General features: G+C 37.3%; 1 long non-coding RNA gene across 1 annotated transcript; it reads left to right on the top strand.

Annotated features, from left to right (window-relative positions):
• Positions 1-2,196: 2,196 nt before the first annotated feature.
• Positions 2,197-3,028, top strand: LOC129900586 (uncharacterized). The gene is made up of 2 exons (XR_008769649.1): positions 2,197-2,389; positions 2,603-3,028. It is a non-coding gene; the product is annotated as an uncharacterized LOC129900586 (long non-coding RNA).
• The last annotated feature ends 15,744 nt before the right edge of the window (positions 3,029-18,772 follow it).

Genomic DNA, 18,772 nt, shown 5'->3' on the forward strand with positions numbered 1-18,772 from the left:
TTGGATCCAACTGATGACTGAGGAATTTCCATATTCTTCATAAACAAAAAGATACATTATAAGAACGTAAAAAACTAACAACATAAGAAACTTTTAAGAAATTGCACTGCCTTAAGAAACATTTTACGAAGGACAACATAATATCAAACATAATTAAAAAAAACAATAACTATTTTTATCCCAGTTAGATGATCAATTCTTTAGTCAATATTCATAAAATCTTCAGTTTCCAAATGAGTAATATTTGGTAGATCTTCGAAAGCATCATCTGTATAAGCAAAATTCGCCTCAATATCTTCATATTTATTTGAAGGAGTTGTTTCATTATTATCATTACGAAAATTCAAGTGTGCCTCTACATTATGATCTCTTCTTTTGAGAAAGGCTTGATAAAATTTTACAAAATGATCGGGCGTACGACATTCACTTGTCCAATGACCCTTCATACCACACCGGTGGCAAACATTGAATTTACCTCTAGAAAGATTATTTTGAGGAACTTTTTTGTTCTCATGTTTATTTTCAACATGATGACGATAATTATTTCATCCTCTACCACGTCCTTGCCCACGTCCACTACCATGGCCATGACCGCAATAATTATTTTGTCTCGGTTTAGACTGATTATGTGCTGCTACAACATTCGCTTCAGGGAATAGAGCAGACCCAGTGGAACGGGCTTCATGATTTTTCATCAGTAAAGTATTATTCTGCTCGGCCACAAGTAGACATGTAATTAATTCAAAATACTTCTTAAATCCTTTTTCACGATATTGTTGTTGTAGCAACACATTTGAAACGTGAAAAGTGAAAAGAGTTTTCTTAAGTAAGTCATCATCAGTGATAGAATGTCCACATAATTTTAACATCGAACTTACCTTGTGGATAGCAGAATTATACTCTGTCATAGTTTTAAAATCTTAAAATCGAAGGTGTATCCAGTCATATCGGGCTTTTGATAACACCATAAGTTTTAGGTGGTGATATCGATCCTTCAAATTAGTCCATAATTCAAGAGGGTCTTTCACAGTTAAATATTCAGTTTTTAATCCTTCATGAATATGATGACGGAGAAAAATCATGGCATTTGTTTTATCTTGGCTTGATGCTTTATTATCTTGTTTAATAGTATCACCAAGACCTTTAGCGTCAAGGTGAATTTCAACATCAAGGATCCATGATAAATAATTTTTTTTCAGAAATGTCAAGTGCCACAAACTCAAGTTTTGATAAATTTGACATGATAAAACTGAGATAGAAATTAATTTAGAAAGAATAAAGACAACTAAAAATAAAAAATTTCAGTAGATATACCTGATATATGAGTTAATATATCTGGAGAAAATTAGAACTTCGTGCTGATAACGTGTTATAAAATAAATTAACTTGAAAATTTAAGAAGGAAAGAAAGTAACAGAAAATAGAGAGAGTAAAAGAGGATTTCCGCGCAAGTATTTTCTTCTCAATGTATCTTTTTCTTTGCACCAATCTTACATATATATAAGCACAAGAAGAAGAGCAAATACCAAATTGGCAAGTTACCCACTTAAAAGTGGGGCCCACTTAAAAAATTACATTCAATACACAACATGATGTGGAAAATTACATCCAATACACAACAAACACTTCATTTTCTTTTTCCTTATTTTGTTTCTTTTTTGGGTAAACTGTTTTAGGTGAAATGAACTTGTGAGTTTAGGGTGATAGTGAAAGCATAAAGGACAAAGTGCCTAACTATGGGCTGCAAGAACTTTGTATTGTGTAAACCACTTGTAATACTATCCATGTCTCTATTTAGGTGGCTATTTTTTAATTTTCGAGATTCAAACGATATAAACTTTAACATAAAACAAAAGGTGCAAGTATTAGTACTTACTGTATAGGTTTTTTAAAAAATAATTTAATTTTAATATTAAATCAATCTGATTTATATATTGAACTTTAAAAATTAATCAAATTAATCTTAACAATGAAATGTGTCATGGAAGAACAATACTATTTTAATTATTGTCTAGGTCCAAATCTGTGATGCCCATGATATTTGACATGATATTATAATTGATCGAAACTGGAAGCAAGCTCTATTGTGAAGGTGATCATCTTTTGAACTTATCCCCTCCCCCCTCCTTTTTTTTTTTTGAATAAATCAGTTAAACTTGGTGCGTGACATAACTTATTTAAAGACAAGTTGTAAAATAGTTAAGGCAGGCATGGGAGGGAGAGGCCTATAAATTCATTGTCTATCATGAACAAAAGTGTTGCACTGCAATAACACATAATTCTCTTATATTATCTTTTTTCATATTAGTAGTATACTATCGCTGAATATTATTATAAATGGCTCGCAGTTATGCCTTCTATTTTATTGTTGCGCTCATGGTGATGTCTGGTAAATAACCTTTTTCTATACTTCATTATTTTTTTTAATTTCATATATCGATGTAGATTTGCAGAATAAATTACAAAATATCCCTTATTTTTGGGACAGGTTCATAATAGGTACTTAAATAAACTTTTAAGCATTTTTGCTCGTTTAAAGTTTAACATAAGATTGGTATAACATATTGATTTTAATACTTGATTATTTCATAATGGATCATAGTGTATATGGCTCAATCTCCAAAAGTAAAAAATAGCCGCTGCGAGAGACATGTCGATTATGAATGGAATATTAACTGGTGATTCCTTGACTGCTTGTGGTGGATATTGCCGAGTAAACAGAGACTGCTCTAGGTCGTGCCCCTATTGTTACTACGATGTTATTCAACATACCTACGGCTGCCATATTTGAAGGATCGATCATTCATGGCCAACACAATCTCTTTGTGGTTTAATTTGATGGTCTTTGATTTTGTGTTTTCCTTTTCCAATTTCAGTATTTATGTGAAAAAAATAAAACGACCAAGTGATCTACTTCTACCTAGATCATGATAATGTCCCATGTAACATAAAGATGGGTTGTGTTTGCTTATATATGTACTTTTAATTTTGAATGAATAAAACTGTGTGATCCGTTTGCTTATCAAAATCTTGGTTTCCTTTTTACTATCAGGATTTTATAAAGTAGATCAGTTTTCAAATCCATTCAGCCAACACATAAGTTATATAACTAGCTAGCACGTCACTTTAAATTCTCAAACATATCTAAAGAAAACTTTGGTGGACCGGCTATTATTACAAATTGGCATGCATGAGACAATATAACTATGCAAAAGGTCAAAAATCATTTAACTTTTCGAAATAGAGCATATATATCCACTACTAAAAGAATATAAAAAAACAACGCAAAAAAGCGATGGACTTTTTTGGTCAAACTCGACGGAAAAGCGACGTAGTCACTTCCGTTGCTTTTTTGCTCGACGCTTTTAAAAGAGCGACGGACTGAGTCGCTCCTAAATTTTTTAATTAAAAAATATATATATAAAAAACAACGGACTCCTTCTTTTTATTCTTTTTTAAAAAGTAATTATTTAATAAAAAGTGACGGACTATTAGTCTCCATCCGTCGCTTTGTTTATATTGGCTTCTTAAAAATTTGCAGAAAAGCGACGGACTTTGAGTCTCTGTCCGTCGCTTTTCTAGAAAATATAAAAAAAAATTCAAAAAAACGACGGACTAAAGGACCCTGTCCGTCGCTTGTCTGCAATATTTTTGACAACAGAAACCTGCAGTTTCTGCTGCCCACCTGCAATCAAAATTCAATTCAATTGTATGCAATTCAACCCATTCAAACACAAATAACAACAAACAAAATACGCATAATTAAAGTTCAAGTTCAAGTTATGATTAATTTATAATTAATTAATTCATATAATTAAAGTTCAAGTTCAAGTTATGATTAATTCAATTTATAATTAATTAATTCATATAATAATTAAGTTCAACTTATAATTTAAGTTCATGACTTTGAATATCGTCTAACTCTAATTAGCTTAATTAGTTCATAAGTACTACAATTCAATAAGATTTCTAAAGTCAACAAAATTTCAAGTTCAAAGTTCTAAGTTTAAGTTCAAAGGTCAAGTTCTATATTATATTCAAGTATCTAAGTTCTAATTAGTTCCAAAGTCTAAAGTTCACAATTTATACAAACCAAAAACAATATTCTAAGTTCAAAAATCCTAAAATCCAAGTTCATAACTTGAATATCTTCCAAACATCAAAAATCATTCAACCCATGTTTTTCTAACTTGAATATCTTCCAAACATAAAAAATCCTAAATTCTAATTTTCAATTACTTCATGTTCTAACCGTAATTTTATCTTCAAAAACACTTCAAGTTAAACTAACACAATACCCAATTCACAATCTAATTAAAAAAAACAACAATTCAAACTAAAGCCCTAAAATTTTCATTCACATTCTAACTTCAAGAACTAACCAACTTAACATAACATTTGAACATCAACAACACTTTAATTCCAACTCCAAAAAATATTCAATTCACAATTTAATTCAAAAAAAAAAACCAACTCAAAGAAAAGACCTAAAATCTAATTTCTAACATTCACCAATTCAAAATCACATATACAAATTAATTATGTTAATAACATACATTAAACAAATTAAATGAAATAATTAACTAAAAAATCAATAAAAAAAAATTCAAAATTAAAACCCTAAAACTAACTAACCTTATTAACAATACAGAGAGAGAGGATGACAGTGGAGAGTGGCGGCGGCAACAACGGCTAAGGGGGAGGGCGTGGCGGCAGCGAATAACGGCGAAAGGCGGCGAAGGGGGAGGGCGTGGCAATGGGGTAGGGCGTGGCGGCAGCGAACAACGGCGAAAGGCGGCGAAGGGGGTGGGGGTTGAAATTTTTAGAGAGAAGGGGGAGGGTTTAGAGAGAGAGAGAACGCAGAAAATAAGAAAAAGTCGGGATTGGTTTCAAATATTTCAGAAAGAGCGACGGACAGCGTCTCCCTGTTTGTCGCTTTTTTTAAGTAGTTGACCGCTATTTTGACCAAAAAAGCGACAGACTAGGAGACGCTGTCCGTCGCTTTTTTAAAAAAAATGATAAATAAAATATAATAAAAAACGACGGATGGAGACGCAATTTTTAAATAATATTTAATTATTTTCAATTAAAAGCGACGGACTTTGTCATTATTTTTATTTTATAATTAATTTTTAAATATATTTATATATGGCGCAAAAATCTGCCAAAAAAAGCGACGGACATATAGTCCTTATCCGTCGCTTTTTATTAAAAAAATTAAAAAAAATTAAAAACGTCATTGTTTTTTCCTTCATTTTTTGAACTGTTTTTAGTAGTGACCCTTAAACTATATTCTGGCTCAAAAATACCTTTCAGGTCATACTATTGGCTCAAAAATACCATTCACGTCATACTATTGGTTCACTTCTACCCCTCTGTTTGACAGAATGAAATGTGACATCTCATGTGTATTAATTTCATCTAGTAGACATAACTAACAAAGGGTGGGGTGCTTATGTGGAGATCTAACGTGGCGTAAATTAATACACATGGGATGTCACATTTCATTTCGTCAAATGGAGGGGTAAAAGTGAGTTAATAGTATGACGTGAAGGGTATTTTTTAGCCAATAGTATGAAGAAAAGGATATTTTTGAGCCAGAATATAATTTAAGGATATATGTGCTCTATTTCAAATAATTGAAGAGTAATTTTGGTCCTTTTCCGTATATTATATCAAAGTCACTAATTTTTTTCTCGCCATTATGCATAAAGAAGTAAAATTTGTTGTGAACCTATATAACTAAAATCCTAGGAACAGAAACCTTGGGAAATTTTGTAAGAAACAATAAGGTTTAAAGAGTATTTTCAAAATCAAAAAACTCAAAACCAGTAAATAGAAAACAATATGAAAATATTTTTTCTGAAAGAAGAAATTCGAGTCTACTGAATACACAGTGTTTCCTTAAGAAAATTATTCTCCTCAAATATCCGAGGTTAATAAATATATCCTTCCAAGATAGAATAATCTTACTTACCGGTGGATCGGTATCTAAAACCATGATATCAGCGAACCATGCAATAGCAGTAAAGTACACTAGAATTTGTTTGTGTAGATGAAGAAGTCTAGAGAATTTATTGTATAAAAAGGAGAAGAAACCCACTATTTATAAATAACAAAGGATAATGTGAACAAGTGCTTATTGTGCCTTATCAGAAAGGTCACAACCTTTTCAAAAAGTTACCACCTTTCGAAAAAGTCACAAGTCTTTATTTTCAATTCACATCTTTTAAACCCCAATACAATACACAATTATAGTATAGCAGCAAGATCACGACGTTTGAGGCTGACTTTAAGGCCGTTCTTCATGGATATAGTGAAGAAGAGTTTTGGCACAACTTGATGACCAAGAACTGGAGATAATTTGTAACGAAGTAATATAGCTGAAGCTACAGATTTCATTTCAAGAAAAGATAAGTATTTGCCTATGCATGTTCTTGATCCCCCATTAAATGCTGCAAACATATATCCATCTTCAGGCCTTTCAATTCTTGTTTCATCAGCAGAGAGCCATCTTTCTGGTTGAATTCTAAGAAATCTTCTCCCCACACGGACTTCATCCTTCCCACAGAGTAGTGGTCCCAGTAGCTGGAAGGAGCAATGGTAGAGGACGTCCATAGGTTGGGCGAGGAGGCAATTCGAGGGGCCATGAGGGCAAAGTTAATGGTAGTGCAGGTCGAGGAGTAGTCCATCCAGGCAGGGAGGTAGCTCATCAGGATGATCGGGCTCAGTTTTATATATTTTCGGGTAAGACCGGGGCAGAGAAGTCTGACTCAGTTATCACTGGTACTATTCTTGTCTGTGATCGAATGACTACTATTTTATTTGATCCGGGTTCCACTTATTCTTATGTGTCTATGAAATATGTCTTGGGTTTTGATGCACACTGTAATATATTGGATGCCCCTGTTCATGTTTCTACCCTTGTTGGAGAGTCAGTCATAGTCACACATGTGTATCGTGCTTGTTCTATTGTGTTTATGAGATACCAGACTTGGGTTGACTTAGTGATCCTAGACATGACGGATTTTGATGTGACCTTAGGCATAAATTGGTTGTCCCTCTACTTTGCTGTACTTAATTGTAATGCAAAAATTATGGCTCTAGAGATCTCGAGAAGGGAAAGGTTAGAGCGGGAAGGGGTGAACAAGCCTAAGCCAGCAAAGGTCATATCCTTTCTCTGTATCTTGTGAAATGGGTGATCGTGTGAATGATGGAAGATCAAATCTCTAATTTGATTGTATAATCTGTAGCTAAGATGATATGAAGTAGTTACGACTTCACGGAATTGCATTCGGGCGAGTAAAACTTCCGGAATTGAATTTGGCGTGCATGGTATATTTTAATACTTTTTTAGAAGGGGGTGTGTTCTGAAATAGGAGTTTGGAGTACAAACTCCGAGCTCACTATTTTTGCATATCCTACCAGAGTGGGATTATTCCCGCCAGAGAAGGATGGATCCCGCCAAAGTGCGACAATCGTGACTTAAGTCGTGGAAAAACCCCAAAAACTGTAGTTTCTGCAAAATTAGTTTCTAAAACTTCAAGAGGCGACCTAGGGAGAATTTCATCAATTTTCCATGAATTTAAAGGCTTAAGGTAAGGATTCTACTCCCTAAATTCATACTTTGATTTCTAGAACCTAGAAAGTATGGTGGGTAATCATTGGGGGAGGGTTTAAGCTGAAAATCTGTGGTGGAAAATAGCCCTAGGATGGGGTTAGGATCATGGGTTTGGCCTAGGGTGTAAATTGTGTTATATTTCATGATAGTTAGGCCATTGTGTTGATCCTTTATATTTATTTATTATTTTCTAGACCAAGAACGAGAAGAACGAACCCGAAAAGGGAAGGCTCTTGCATTGTAAGGTTGTTGAAGCTTGAAATTGAGGTAGGTGATGGTCTAGTTTCCCTCATGTGTTTCATATACTTGTTAAATTGCTTCATGATATGCATATGTGTATATGAATAGGGAAACATGCTAGATTATATTTGAAATGATCACTTGTTGGTCTGTTTTGTGATGAACTTGTTCTTAGTGCTATAAATACTGTAAATACTGAATGTATTTATGATTGTGGTTTGCTTTGATCGGATGTCATGTTCCGACATATATTTGCATCGGGTGTCATGTTTTGATACATATTTGGATCGGATGTCACGTTCTGACATATATTTGAATCGAGTGTCACATTCCGACATAGAGTTGATTACTTGCAGGTCCCTTGAGAGGACCCTTATATGAAGTTATAGCATTTGAAAGATATTGAGTTGTGATATTGATGAATATGGCTGAACTTGAGATTAGTTGACTTATTCGATATATGTATTTGCCTAATATATTGAATTTCTTGTCTATGATCTGCTTACTGCTAACTGCGTGATCCTACCAGTACACCATTATTTTTGTGTACTGATACTACTTTTGCTCTGCCATTTTTTGAGTACAGGGCATATTCAGCCGGCTGCAGAGAGACCATGGTTAGAAGATTGAGCTTGTTCAAGTTCAAGGATGAGTTGTTTGTTTCAAGCTGTCATGGACTCTTCTATGTTCTAGTCCCTTTTCTAGGACTAAAATTTCAGACACAATTTTAAAATTATGACTTCTTTTGGAAGTGTTTTCCTTTTCTTATTCAGATATTTGTTAGAGTTTTGGTATGGACGACTTTCAGTTCGTAGGATGTTTCCGGACTTCTTGATATTTAAAAATGCGTGCTGAGTTTATGGAAACTCAGTCTTATTCTAATTTTATTCCTTCTTCCGAATCTTAAAGACTGTGCATATTTATGATTGCTGTTGTTGGGCTAATTAGAATGGTTCTCCCACCGAAGAGTTAGAGTAGGTGTCAATCACGGCGGGTCAGGGTCATGACATCTTGCTTGAACGTTAGACACACACCCTTAATAGTAAGTGTTATCATATCTTAAATATCCTCTAGGAAAAAAATATAAAATAGTTATTCAATAATATGCAGATATCCGAACATGTGTGAAAATAAAAAAAGAATCTCAACAAAGTAGGAAAACGGAAAATAATAATAATATATAGTTATGCATGCAAATAATGTTTTAGATAGAGTTGTGGAATATATCTTTCCCTTTTTCTAACACAAAATTGAGGTACAAATATAGCTTAGTTAGAGACAATTATATAGGGAGAAATATGGGGGAGAGAGGCCTATAAATTCACGGCCTTTCATGAAGCAAACAATTAAACTGCATTAATAACACATAATTCTCTTATCTTTAATCCTCCGTCTTAATAATTCTATTGTCATGGCTCACAATTATGCTTTCTATTTCATTATTGCGCTTATGGTGATGTCTGATAAATAACATTTTCCTCTCTTTTTATTACATATGTCATATTTTACACGTTCAAACTATGATATAACATATTCATGATTTTGACACGACTTTTTTTTGTTTAATGGATTATATAGTTTATATGGCTGAGTCTCCAAGAGTGAAAATAGGTGCTATGAGAGACGTATCGCGGACTATAACAGAACTCAAATCAAAACTAAATGGTTTATAAGTTGATGAGTGGTTGCGGTGGATACTGTCACTGATAGGAGGTGTTCCCGTTGTCTCTACGATACTCTTAAATATACCTACGGATGCTGCCAGTATGTTCTAAGTGTAATATGATGTTTGTGTGGATTATTGTCTTTGCTTTTGTTGTTTTCCTTCTCTCATTTCAGTTTTTTTTTTGTGTGTAAAAAAATAAAATAAAACGACTAAGTTCTACTTCTACCAATAATAATAAATCAGGACAATGTCGGATATAATGTATATCAAGATGGGTTGTGTTGGACTTAATTAGGGGTCATATGGTTTAGAAGTAAGTCATACGGGAATTAATTAAGCAAGGATTAACAAAGCAAAGATCAATAATTTAGGAATCGCTATTAAAGTATGAACTCTAATGCATTAATTATAATATTAGGATTTTAATGTATGAATTATTTATTAGTGAACGTTTAATTTATTATAATAAAAATTATTGACCTTTAACTCTTTATGTATTATGCCTAAAAAAAAAGAGTGGGAGTGAGGTGGAGAGAAATGGATTTGTGTATATTTTAGAAGAAGAGAAAGGGATCCAAGTATATTTTAATAGACGTAAAATCATGTTTCAAACTCTTCAAAATAATAAAAAGAATTCCGACCCTACCCTTTTTCACATTTCTACTTTAATAAGTTTTGAGTTTCCGCATTATTATTGTATTTCATTATTTGAACAAGTAATATAAGTTGGAGTTTCTATTCATTGGTTCGCTCACCTAAAAGTAAAGTATGAGTGTCATTCATGGCCCGTTTTAGATCGTGAACCTATAAAATATTTTTATTAATTCATGAGTCATTTTGTTAGTAAATAGAACACAATTAAAATGTCATTTATAATTGTACGTATTTGATTTTGAAAATAGACTTTTTTAAAAGGAAAATGAGTTAAACTTTAAGTTTGAACTTTGAAGTACTAGTAGTTTTGACAAATTTTCAATTAAATCATTTTTCTAGTTACAAATTTGCTAACTTTTTTTCAGTTTAAATACATGTTAAAATATTACTTTAATATTTAAATATCCTTTTCAAATACTTTTTTATACCATATTTGTCACGATCCGAATCCGGGTGTGATGGCACTCATCTCAATCCATCGAGATAAGCCAGCCTAATACCCAACGAAAAGTAGATGCGGAAGAAAAAGAAAAGAATCAAAATTTAACTTAAGCGAAAACACGTAAAAAAAACTCAACATCCCCCAAGATTGGTTGTCACGTGTACAAGCCACTAATTTATTATCGAAGTACGAAAAGAAATACAGTCACAATGTCTTTGTCTCTAGAATAGGACTAAAACATAAGAAAAGAGCAAGAGGTGTCCGCTAGATAGATGTAACAGCTACCTCGACACTCGGAATGATAGCCTCGGATGTAGTAGAAAATGCTAGAAGATCAAGCAGGTCCGGGCTCACAACCTACACAAGTGTGGAAGCAAGGGGTGAGTACCAAACAACACGGTACTCAGCAAGTGGATAACTAAAACTAAGCAAAGCTTAATAGATACAAGTACTCCTATCCTCCCAACCGAACCTCCTTAACTACAACCTGCATAAAATCAGCCCAACTCTACACTTGTACATTAACAACAGTAATACAGTCCACAAATACTCATCAATAGTCTCATCAATGAATCATACCAAATCCAGTTCAGCACACACAAAGCAATATAGGGGTAAACACAAATTCACAAATATTAGAAAGGTGCAATGCAATGCAATGAAATGATGAATGTCTGTCCTATCGGTACACATCCGCTGAATCACAGTCCGGAACCAATGGGGGACATTTCTGTCCATATAACCTGCCACGGAACGTGTGGCCCGTCCCCTCAACATATATATCTTTCCACGGAGCGTGTGGCCCGACCCCTTTTATTTCATAATACTTGCCACGGAGCGTGTGGCCCGACCCCTTTTTGTTTCATATCATTTCAGTCTCAACACGATATGTCAGAACCAATGCAATCAATTCATGTTCATATAATTTACGATAATAAAATGACAACAACAATGATTCTTCCTATCTCACACCGACATAGTCATTTCATATGTCCAAAATAAACTCATAATTACAACATATCAATTCCACCAATACATATCATTAGATCACCATTTTATACCCCTCATCTCCATTTTTAAGGTCAATCATACAGTCAATAACTCAGTTCAATTCTCATTACTCTCTAGTATACATGACACGAAAATACAAGCATCTATAAGCTTAAACTGAGGTTTAGAAATTCACTTGCCTTAATTAATCAAGTAATCACTTCGGGACTTGAGCCTTCCCTTTTCGTTGGGCTTCCAAATAAGTATAATCTAATCAAATAAATAACCACAATAAGATTTCAAAACTAACAACACACATATTATTATATGTCTAGCTTAGACCAAAAATTAACTCACCCAAATTCTATAGTCAAGTCCTAAATACCAAATTTAGGGTTAGGTCTCAATTTTTATTTTTCAAATATCATAAATCTAGTGGAATTCATATAAGATAATACACCTAATATTTAATTACCTATCTCATTATATCAAAACTTGAATAATATATAATAGCTAACAAATTAAAACAACCCAGCTAATTAACTGAACCAATGACAACACTTGCAAAAGCGATTTGGAAAACCTGATCGACTTGCCATTGTTATACCATTATTTTTCCATCATCATCAAACAATTATCCAATCAATATCTCATTTGGTTGCACTATGAAATCCTTAGCAGCAGTAGCCAATAACAATTACATAATGTTTATCACTATCGCCAATGTTGAAATCATCATTACTCCCAATTTATAACCTAAAATATGTTTCCCAATTTTCTAGAAAAGAATTACTACAACAACATATCCTCTTAACCTCACTATTTCACATTATATCCTAGGAATTACAGCCTAACACCAAAAATATAAAAACTTACTGATAACCCTCACCTGCAATTTGTCTCGTCGGCTCCCACGTCTCCACAAGGTAAGTCGTTGCTCTACTTTTCTAATTTAATTAAGTATTAAAAATGACAAACTCCCACTAACTTATTTTAATATATAGGCTAAGTCATAATGATATTTAAATAAATTAACAGTTTAGCCCATCAATTAAATTAATTATCAAAAATTACCCATCAATTAATTAATTGTAGTTACCAAAAAGTCCAAATTTCTAATTTAAATTTATGGAGAGAGTATTTTATGGAGAGAGATAACTCATTCTCAAAATGACCAATCGGGTCATTACATTATCCACCACTAAAAATCATGTTCGTCCCCGAACATAAAGTAAATGAATATACCTGAGGATTCAAAAAGATGGGGATATCTGGCACGCATATCAGCCTCCTTCTCCCAAGTCGCCTCTCCGACTGAACGGTGCTTCCATTGTACCTTTATTGAAGCTATCTCCTTGGTTCTAAGCTTACAAACTTGCCTATCTAGAATGGCTATAGGCTCCTCCTCAAATGTCAGGTCTGGACCTAACTCCACTGAATCGAGTGATAACACATGAGACTCATCCGGAACATACTTCCGGAGCATGGAAATATGAAACACGTTATGCACTGTCGATAAGCTAGGTGGTAAGGCCAATCTATAAGCCACCTCTCCAACTCGCGCCAAAATCTCAAATGGGCCAATGAATCGAGGGCTGAGCTTGTCCTTTCTCCCAAACCGCATCACACCCTTCATGGGCGACACTCGAAGCCAAACGTGATCACCCACCATGAACTCCAATGGTCGAACTCTCCGATCTGCATAACTCTTCTGCCTACTCTGGGCTGTCAAGAGTCTACCCTGAATCCTACGAACCTGCTCCATAGCATCTCTAAGCAAGTCTGTGTCTAAGGAGTCCATCTCAGCTAAGTCAAACCATCCAATAGGGGATCGACACCGCCTACCATACAAAGCCTCAAATGGAGCCATCTGGATACTGGAATGATAGCTATTATTGTAGGCAAACTCCGCTAGGGGCAAGTGTTGATCCCCTCTAGCACCAAAATCAATAACACAAGCTCGAAATATGTCCTCCAACACCTGGATCGTCCGCTCAGACTGACCATCGGTTTGTGGGTGGAAAGCTGTACTTATATCAAGTCTAGTGCCCAAACCATGTTGTAATGCCTGCCAAAAGTGTGAAGTAAATACTGAACCTCGATCCGAAACAATGGATACTAGGACACCATGAAGCCGAACGATATTGCTAATATACAACTGGGCTAACTTATCCGCTGTGTACCTCACCTTAACCGAAATAAAATGGGCAGACTTTGTCAGTCTGTCAACAACCACCCATATAGAATCATAACCACCCACGGTGGGAGGTAAACCCACAATGAAGTCCATGGTGATCATTTCCCACTTCCAAGTGGGAATAGGCATCCTTTGACTCACACCCCCAGGCCGCTGGTGCTCACACTTTACCTGCTGGCAAGTCAAACACTTGGACACGAACTCTGCGATATCCTTCTTCATCCCACACCACCAATAGTGTTAGCCCAGATCATGATACATCTTGGCTGCTCCCGGATGGATGGAATACCTTGAACAATGGGCCTCTTCCAAAATAAGTCTAGTCAGGTCACCCACCTTAGGCACACAAATTCTGCCGTCAATCCTCAATACGCCTTCCGAATCAAGTATCGCCTCCTTAGCTTCACCTCTTAATAACTTGTCTCGAATGATACATAACTTCTCATCCTCAAACTGTCTCTCCCGAATCTGGTCAACCAAGGAAGAACGTGCCTCCATAAAGGCAAGAACACCACCATCCTCTGAAATCTATAACCGGACAAGGGTATTAGCTAGCCTCTGAACATCTCTAGCTAATGGTCGCTCCTCAACTCGGATCGCGGCAAGACTCCTCATACTAGAGGACTTCCTACTCAAGGCATCCGCCACCATATTGGCTTTTCCTTGGTGATACAAAATAGTCATGTCGTAGTCCTTCAGCAACTCGAGCCATCTACGTTGCCTCAAGTTCAGATCCCTCTGACTGAATATATACTGGAGACTCCTATGATCGGTGAAGACCTCGTATTGCACACCGTATAGGTAATGACGCCATAACTTAAGCACGAAAACCACAACTGCTAACTCTAAATCATGAGTAGGATAGTTTTTCTCATGGGCCTTCAACTGTTTTGAGGCATAGGCAACCACTTTCCCCTTCTGCATCAACACACCACCTAAACCAACACTAGAAGCATCAAAGTATACAGTAAACCCTACACCTTTCTCGGGTAGCGTCAAAATAGGAGCCGAAGTCAATAAGGTCTTGAGCTTTTGGAAGCTCGCCTCACATTCGTTGGACCAATGAAAATCCACGGCCTTCTGAGTCAATCTAGTTAGTGGAGCTGCAATAGTGGAGAAGCCCTGCACGAACCGTCTATAATAACCGGCTAACCCCATAAAACTATGAATCTCAGTAGGAGAAGTAGGCCTTGTCCAACCTCTAACTTCCTCAATCTTAGCTGGATCCACTCTAATCCCCTCTCTGGACACCACGTGTCCTAAGAATATAACAGAATCAAGCCAAAATTCACACTTGGAGAACTTTGCATACAACTTTTCTTCCCTCAACTTCTGAAGTACCAACCTCAAATGGCGGACATGATCTGCCTCAGTCTTGGAATACACCAAGATGTCATCAATGAATACTATCACAAAAGAATCTAAGTATGGGCGAAACACTCCATTCATCAACTCCATGAATGCTGCGGGGGCATTCGTCAACCCAAATGACATCACCAAAAATTCGTAGTGACCATAACGAGTCCGAAAAGCTGTCTTAGGGATATCTGACACCCTAATCTTCAACTGATGATAACCGGACCTCAAGTCTATTTTGGAAAACAATCCCGCTCCCTGTAGCTGATCAAATAAATCATCAATACGGGGAAGAGGATACTTATTTTTAACAGTTACCTTGTTCAATTATCTATAATCGATACACATCCTCATAGTTCCATCTTTCTTCTTTACAAGCAGAACCGGTTCACCCCAAGGAGACATACTAGGGCGAATAAACCTCTTACTCAACAAGTCTTGCAACTGATCCTTCAACTTCTTCAATTCAACTGGAGACATGCGATATAGAGGAATAGAAATGGGTTTAGTGCCATGCTCTAAGTCAATAGCAAAATCAATATCCCTATCCGGAGGAATACCAGGAAGATCAGTAGGAAATACATCAGAAAACTCCTTAACCACTGGAACAGTATCTATAGGAGGTGACTCAATACTGGTATCCCGAATAAAGGCCAAATAAGACATACACCCTCTATCAATCAACCTCTGAGCACGAATATATGAGATAACCTTACTGGGATAGGAGCCACTAGTACCCTTCCACTCAATCCGCGGGGCACCAGGTATCGCTAAGGTAACAGTTTTAGCATAACAATCGAGAATAGCACGATGGGGAGAAAGCCAATCCATACCCAATATCACATCAAAATCTACCATCCCCAGAATAATCATATCCACCCAAGTATCATACCCGGCCAAGGAAACAAGACAGGATCGATATACTCGATCCACCACTAAGGGTTCACCCACGGGTGTAGAAACATGAACGGGCACGGACATACGATCACATGTCAAATCAAAGTCAGATGCAAAATATGCAGACACATAGGAAAATGTAGATCCTGGATCAAATAATACAAATGCAGGTCGATGACAGACTGGGACAATACCTGTGATAACTGCGTCGGAAGCCTCAGCCTCGGGTCTCCCTAGAAAAGCATAACACTGAGCTCCTCTACCACCTCCGACCTGCCCAACACCTCTACCTCCTCCCTGAGGTACTATAGTACCACTAGCACCCCTACCAGGATTGCGACCACCCCTACTAGTCTGGGCTCTACCTTGACCTCTGACTGGCGGCGCTGGCCCTCTTAGTAAAACTGAAGAACTAGGTTGGGTTCCTCCTCGACCCTGAGATGGACACTGCCATGAAAGATGATCCGGATCACCATAAGTATAACATGCTCTCCCATGTGAAAACCTCTGCGAGGAACCTGAAGAACTTGTATAACCATCCCGGCTAACCGACCTCTGTTGTGACCCCTGGTAACTCTGACCTGTACTGTAGGACCCACGAGGTGTCTGACAATCCTCGAAAGCAGGCATAGATGCATAAACTGCTCCTCTATGCTGGAAGGAACCACCTCCTCTATAGGACCCTCTACCTCCAGATGAGGTACCCGAAAACTAACCAGAAGCACGGGCCCTCTTGGGGTCCCTAAACTCCTCTCTCTCCATCAACTCCGCCTCCTTGGCAGCACCCACAATGGACTGGAAAAAAGCGCCCTCAGGGGCGGGTCGAAAAACTGCTGTACGAATGGTATAGTTCAATCCTCGCACAAATCTGTGAATTCGCTCTGTCTCATCAAGAAGGACAGCCACGGCATGTCTGGACAACTGGTAGAAATGAGTCTCATACTCAGCAACTGTAAGACTCTCCTGCCTCAAATTCTCGAACCGCAATCGGCTCTCTTCCTTCACACTTAAGGGGATGAAACGGTCATAAAAGGCACTAGCAAACTCATCCCAAGTCATATGGGGTGACCCAACTGGCCTGGAACTCGTATACACTCTCCACCACTCTCTGGCTGGTCCACGTAACTGGAGTGTAGTATAACGAACTCCGTGAGTCTCAGCTAACCCTACTGCCTCCAATAACTCTCGGCACATGGTCAAGAACTCGTGTGCATCCTCAGTCTTCCCACCCTGAAACTATGGGGGGTCCATTTTTCGGAACCTCTCATATCGGCGTTGCTCGTCGTCAGTCAACATGACTACAGGTGCACCCTGAGTTCCCCCTACCTGTATACCACCCTCATCAGCTGTAGGGCCCACAGGTGGCTGGCCCACCGGATCCTGAACAGTTGAAATCTGATACTGCCTTGGGGTCTGAGCCCCACCTCTAGTCTGAGAACCCTCAGGTGTACCATTCGCCCTCACATTCTGATTAAATCCTTCGAGCGCATCCAATACTCGCATCAAAGTGGTCTGAAGCAATGGTGCAGTAGCAGACTCTTGAGGGACCCGTTCTTCTCTAGCATCAATCTGTGGATCAAGAGAAGCCTCTCTAGCACGACCTCTAGCCGGCGCCGCTCCTCGAGCACGACCTCTGCCTGCCGCCACACCCCGACCATGGCCTCTAGTTCGGCCTCTATCTCTACCCCTAGTTGGGGTCCCAACATCAACCTCGGGAAGTGTCTCCCTTCCTCTACCTCTAGCCGTAGTTCTGGTCCTGGCCATCTGTCAGAAAGGACATACAAAAATTCAGTACCATCACAACACGCACGATACAAAGTGAAAGAACAAAAGGAAAATTTCCTAAAAGTCCTCATAGCCTCTCGAAGATAAGTACAGACGTCTCCATACCGATCTGCAAGACTCTACTTAAACTTGGCTTGTATACACGTGAGACCTATGAACCTGGGGCTCTGATACCATCTTTGTCACGATCCGAATCCGGGTGTGATGGCACTCATCTCAATCCATCGAGATAAGCCAGCCTAATACCCAACGAAAAGTAGATGCGGAAGAAAAAGAAAAGAATCAAAATTTAACTTAAGCGAAAACACGTAAAAAAAACTCAACATCCCCCAAGATTGGTTGTCACGTGTACAAGCCACTAATTTATTATCGAAGTACGAAAAGAAATACAGTCACAATGTCTTTGTCTCTAGAATAGGACTAAAACATAAGAAAAGAGCAAGAGGTGTCCGCTAGATAGATGTAACAGCTACCTCGACATTCGGAATGATAGCCTCGGATGTAGTAGAAAATGCTAGAAGATCAAGCAGGTCCGGGCTCACAACCTACACAAGTGTGGAAGCAAGGGGTGAGTACCAAACAACACGGTACTCAGCAAGTGGATAACTAAAACTAAGCAAAGCTTAATAGATACAAGTACTCCTATCCTCCCAACCGAACCTCCTTAACTACAACCTGCATAAAATCAGCCCAACTCTACACTTGTACATTAACAACAGTAATACAGTCCACAAATACTCATCAATAGTCTCATCAATGAATCATACCAAATCCAGTTCAGCACACACAAAGCAATATAGGGGTAAACACAAATTCACAAATATTAGAAAGGTGCAATGCAATGCAATGAAATGATGAATGTCTGTCCTATCGGTACACATCCGCTGAATCACAGTCCGGAACCCATGGGGGACATTTCTGTCC

Source organism: Solanum dulcamara, chromosome 8 (genome assembly GCF_947179165.1).
Source record: "Solanum dulcamara chromosome 8, daSolDulc1.2, whole genome shotgun sequence".
Lineage (NCBI taxonomy): Eukaryota > Viridiplantae > Streptophyta > Magnoliopsida > Solanales > Solanaceae > Solanum > Solanum dulcamara.